Genomic DNA, 6,000 nt, shown 5'->3' with positions numbered 1-6,000 from the left:
ACTAAGGGACCACTGAAGCTCCGGAGGTGGATAGTGACCTTGAAATTTCCGATGAAGAAGAGCACACCATCGTATTTCACGGACCGGCAAGGAGAGGGATGTACCATCCTCAGGAGAGTGAACTAAGTCCTGAGGCTCCAGAGTTTGTACCAAGGAGTACAGATGAAGTCCAATTCAGATCTGGTGATCAAACACCGGCCCCTGAAGATCGACACTCAGGAAGAGCGGAATTACCAGACCATGCGGAAACAAGCGACTCAGGAGAAGTACAGGAACTTACAGAGGCAGCTCCAGGAGCAGCAGAGGAAGTACGGGAAATGAGTGCGGCGGAAGAAACTTCTGTGACCGAAGAACCCGTGGTTTCTGAGGAACAACCCACCGGGAGGATGTCGACTCGAGAAGTGAGGAGGCTCGTGATGCTAAGTTATGAGACACTTGGAGAACCGAGTCAAGTGCCAAGAACTGTTGACTGGAAACAAGTATCTCTGCCTGCGGACTAGGTAAGCCCACATGAGTATTCACCACCTAGCAGCAGTATGGAAGATGTTGCCTACTGGAAAGACTTGTTTTTTTGCTTTGATTTTCCTTAAAAGACTTTGTAGAAACAAAGAACTGTTAAAGCATAGAGAGAGCTGGTTGAAGACGTACGAAAAGCTCCAGCTGAAGAGATGCTTATTGTTTTAATTGTGTTAATTGTTTATTTCTTTCAGGCATCCTATAAGAAAAAGGTCGTAAGATTAGGTTGTTATCAATGTTTATGAACGTTATACCTATTTCACAATTCCAGTTTGTATTTAAAGTTATACATCTTTCAGCACTGACTCAGAATTGGTCAGATTGACCAATTAAGATGAATGTCGAGGACGACATTCAAAAAGGAGGGAAGAGTGTGACATGCAGAAGTAGTGATTTTGCAGAGTGTGACATGCAAAAGTAGTGCTGGTGCTTTAAAAGCATCCAGCAACTAGAGGGGTTAACACAGTCACAGGAGAAGGGGAGTGTTTTAGCAGAGCCCAAGGGGGATTGTGGGAAGTTGTTTACTGTCTCGCTGGAGCCGAAGAGAAAGGTGGTGTGGTGTGTGTGTTCTGTATCTCACAGAAGTGCCCCTGCTAGTGAAAAGGATTCACGTCAGGAGTGAAGCTAAGCACAGGTGCACAGGTCAGGTAGAGTACCTGAACTAGCAGTGCAGAGTATTGTCAGGCAGAAAGATAAGTACTGGAAGAAATGGTGTCACAGGGATCATCTCCCTCAGAAAACCCTCCCCCCTCCTCCATCTCACTGTGCTGTAAAGAATGCTGTGTTCATTAATGTGCCTTCACATTAGAACTGTGCTGTCCTGTACTACTGGGAAGACTGTGAACTGCTATGCTGCTAAGGAAACTGTACTGTTTGTCACTGGAGCCTGTTGCTCATAAGACTTAACTTGCACTGGCTTTGCGGCTTCTTATTAAATGCTACTGTTCTACCATTTATGAGGACTCTTGTCAAGTGTGTCTGGTGAGCAAGTGAAACAACCTACGTGTCTGTGCTTGAGGGTCAATACCCCTGTGTGCCTGAGAGAAGCTGCAGCACATGGTCTATGGTCGCCCTGAGTAACGGTTCCCCCAGGATTCCAAAGAATTCATGTAACCTGTCTCGCCCCTATCTGAACCTAGCGGTGTGCGTGTAACAAGTCTAAGAATATGAGATACAGCGGTTTGTCAATTACTGAGCTCAATTCTCTCAGTATCCGTGGATGAATTCCATCTGGCCCGGGGGATTTGTCAATGTTTAATTTGCTCAGACGCAGGTGTACTTCTTTTTGTGTTAAACTAGTTATATTAGGTGGTGAACTTTGATTTTTGCCCTGTTGAAAGATTCCTGGAACAGACTGTTTGTGAACATGGATGAAAAGTGCCTGTTTAATATCTCAGCCTCTTCTTTGTCCTCTATAGTTATTATTGTCTTTTAAGGGGCAAATACCTTCTGTTTTTTTTCTTTTTGGCATTGATATATTTATAAAAAAATTTGGGATTTATTTTAATGTCACTGGTGATTTGTTTCTCGGTAGATAACTTTGCTAGCTTGATTTTGTTTTTACATTTCTTATTTAGGTAATCCTGCTCAAAACAGCAGTAAATGAACACCATGATAATATGATAAAAAATATGAATTTTATTGATATACAGTACATACCAAAAGTTTGGACACACCTTCTCATTTAAAGATTTTTCTGTATTGTCATGACTTTGAAAATTGTACATTCACACTGAAGGCATCAAAACTATGAATTAACACATGTGGAATTATATATGCAAACTTGGTTAACTTATTGGGGCCCACTCAGATGTTTTGCCTCCCCATGTGCTGAAACCTTGGCTAAACCTCTGAAGACTGCTGGGACCCCCAGAATGCACAGCACAGAATCCAACTTGTTCTTGTGCATAGAAGTGAAAAAGAGCACCATTGCGATAAAATTGGATACCATACATAGAGATATATTGTATAATGTAGCGTGTATAGTATGCTGTATACTATACAGTGACCTTATCCAAAGAGACAGAGCCAGGCTTCATTTACAAGACTCTTATTTATTTTTCTGTGAAAATTCTCAACTTTTATTAGTTTTACAACTCATGGCGATCCTGCAATTTTTTATATATACACAGTACAGACCTAAAGTTTGGACACACCTTCTCATTTAAAGATTTTTCTATATTTTCATGACTATGAAAATTGTACGTTCACACTGAAGGCATCAAAACTATGAATTAACACATGTGGAATTATATACTTAACAAAAAAGTGTGAAACAACTGAAAATAAGTCTTATATTCTAGGTTCTTCAAAGTAGCCACCTTTTGCTTTGATGACTGCTTTGCACACTCTTGGCATTCTCTTGATGAGCTTCAAGAGGTAGTCACCGGAAATGGTTTTCACTTCACAGGTGTGCCCTGTCAGGTTTAATAAGTGGGATTTCTTGCCTTATAAATGGGGTTGGGACCATCCGTTGTGTTGTGTAGAAGTCTGGTGGATACACAGCTGATAGTCCTACTGAATAGACTGTTAAAATTTGTAGTATGGCAAGAAAAAAGCAGCTAAATAAAGAAAAACGAGTGGCCATCATTACTTTAAGAAATGAAGGACAGTCAGTCCGAAAAATTGGGCAAACTTTGAAAGTGTCCCCAAGTGCAGTTGCAAAAACCATCAAGCGCTACAAAGAAACTGGCTCACATGAGGACCGCCCCAGGAAAGGAAGACCAAGAGTCACCTCTGCTTCTGAGGATAAGTTTATCCGAGTCACCAGGCTCAGAAATCGCAGGTTAACAGCAGCTCAGATTAGAGACCAGGTCAATGCCACACAAAGTTCTAGCAGCAGACACATCTCTACAACAACTGTTAAGAGGAGACTTTGTGCAGCAGGCCTTCATGGTAAAATAGCTGCTAGGAAACCACTGCTAATAACAGTCAACAAGCAGAAGAGACTTGTTTGGGCTAAAGAACACAAGGAATGGACATTAGACCAGTGGAAATCTGTGCTTTGATCTGATGAATCCAAATTTGAGATCTTTGGTTCCAACCACCGTGTCTTTGTGCGACGCAGAAAAGGTGAACAGATGGACTCTACATGCCTGGTTCCCACCGTGAAGCATGGAGGAGGAGGTGTGCTGGTGACACTGTTGGGAATTTATTCAAAATTGAAGACATACTGAACCAGCATGGCTACCACAGCATCTCGCAGCGGCATGCTATTCCATCCGGTTTGCGTTTAGTTGGACCATCATTTATTTTTCAACAGGACAATGACCCCAAACACACCTCCAGGCTGTGTAAGGGCTATTTGACCAAGAAGGAGAGTGATGGGGTGCTACGCCAGATGACCTGGCCTCCAGAGACACCAGACCTGAACCCAATCGAGATGGTTTGAGGTGAGCTGGACCGCAGAGTGAAGGCAAAAGGGCCAACAAGTGCTAAGCATCTCTGGGAACTCCTTCAAGATTGTTGGAAGACTATTTCCAGTGACTACCTCTTGAAGCTCATCAAGAGAATGCCAAGAGTGTGCAAAGCAGTCATCAAAGCAAAAGGTGGCTACTTTGAAGAACCTAGAATATAAGACATATTTTCAGTTGTTTCACACTTTTTTGTTAAGTATATAATTCCACATGTGTTAATTCATAGTTTTGATGCCTTCAGTGTGAATGTACAATTTTCATAGTCATGAAAATACATAAAAATCTTTAAATGAGGTGTGTCCAAACTTTTGGTCTGTACTGTACATTATTAAAAAAAACTAAAAACATAGGGTGGGGTGGAATTTAGGAGGTAACTGCGGGATAGACAGTTTTCCCAGAACAATATACATATAGCTGACAAAAAACTGTACGTTTTAGGAATGTATTACATTTCATAGATAGAGCAATAATAAATATGGCAACAACCAATTGATAAAATATATACTGTATATATAAATAAATAGTAAGGGCCCAATAAATGTATAATAAATTGAAGAGCTATATTAAATAAATCTCATATAAAAAAACAAATGTAAACATACAGACAGAAATAAATACCGCATAGTCAGGGCCCCACAACCTCCAACGCCATTTCGCCTGATGGCTTTTTCAGAGTTTCCTGCATTTGGGGAAATCGCAGGGGTCAGCACACCCGGAGTGCAATCGATGAGCCTCACCCTGGGAGAACCACCTTAGTGATCATGGTATCTCTCCTGCCAGTTAAGTATTCTTATTTAGGTCTTTATACTCCTGAAATGGTATTTCTGTATGCTCAGCCTTCAAGATTTTGAATGCCCTTTGTTTTTATCTTATTAAACTTTGTACTGTCTTATTTGTCCATAATTTCTTTTTATTCCTGGACATTTTATTACCAGTGGTTATAAATTTTCAACTGGATTCTAGTAGTATTTCCTTATGTTCGGTATCCCCAGTTACCATTACATGCTCCCAGTCTACACGATTAAGATCTTTCCTTAATTTGTTGCTATCAGCTTTCCTGAAGTTCCAGGTTTTTGCATTTCCCTTTTGAAATGTTTTATTGAATATTACATTAAAACTTGCCATATTATGATCGCTGCCTCCCAAATGCTCTCTGACCTGTAGATCTGAAATTGTGTCTGGTCTATTTGACAGAACCAGATCCAGCAGATTACCTCCCCTGGTTGGTTCATCTACCAACTGAGAGAGGTAATTGTCCTGAACTGTGGATAAGAACATGGATTTAGATACCATGGCTTATCCACAGGATACCATGGTTTTTTGACCCCCCAGGTCAGGCCCCTCCCACCATGTTCACATTGGGGAATCCACGGACATGTCTATATAGGAAGTGATTTTGTTCCCCCTATTTTTCCACAAGCTCAGTAAGTATTTCCTTCATTTATGTATATACTAACCATAAAAGGCTCAGTGAATCCTTATTGGCTAGCTGCGATAAAAAAATTAGCATATAGATATTTGAATACAATCAATTCTTTATACAAAAACAATTATTATAGAAAAAAAACATAACGGAATGGAATGGAATTAATTTTAAATTCAACATTTAATCCTGCTGGTTTTAGAGTATTCAGCTTGTAAATCTACTCATAATTCTTTGCGTTTTAGAAGGCGGACTCTGCCCCCTCCTCTCCTTTGTGGTGGTATAATGTCTATAATTCTAAACCTAAGTTGTTTCTCTGTATGACCCATGTCAAAGAAATGTTTAGAGACTGGTAAATCCAGTCTGTTCTTCCTTATGGTATATCAGATACATAAGGTATATAAGGGACATGGACACTGAAGGAGATATTTCCTCAGTGTCCTTGTTCCTTATGGTATATCGGTGAGACTACTTGGGATTTTAAGACACGTATTAACCATCACAGATATATCATAAGGATGAAGAGACTGGATTTACCAGTCTCTAAACATTTCTTCGAGATGGGTCATACGGAGAAACAACTTACAGTAGATTTAGAATTATAGACATTATACCACCACAAAGAAGAGGAGTGGATAGAGTCCG

At 40.4% G+C, this 6,000-nt stretch overlaps 1 pseudogene; it reads right to left on the bottom strand.

Moving 5' to 3' along the window:
• Positions 1-4,594: 4,594 nt before the first annotated feature.
• LOC141254578 (U1 spliceosomal RNA) lies at positions 4,595-4,720 on the bottom strand (annotated as a pseudogene).
• Positions 4,721-6,000: the final 1,280 nt, after the last annotated feature.

This window comes from Phyllobates terribilis, unplaced genomic scaffold, assembly GCF_046119375.1.
Source record: "Phyllobates terribilis strain yellow unplaced genomic scaffold, ASM4611937v1 Scaffold_2__4_contigs__length_985480577, whole genome shotgun sequence".
Classification (NCBI taxonomy): Eukaryota; Metazoa; Chordata; class Amphibia; order Anura; family Dendrobatidae; genus Phyllobates; species Phyllobates terribilis.
This window is presented reverse-complemented; position numbering and strand designations above follow the sequence as displayed.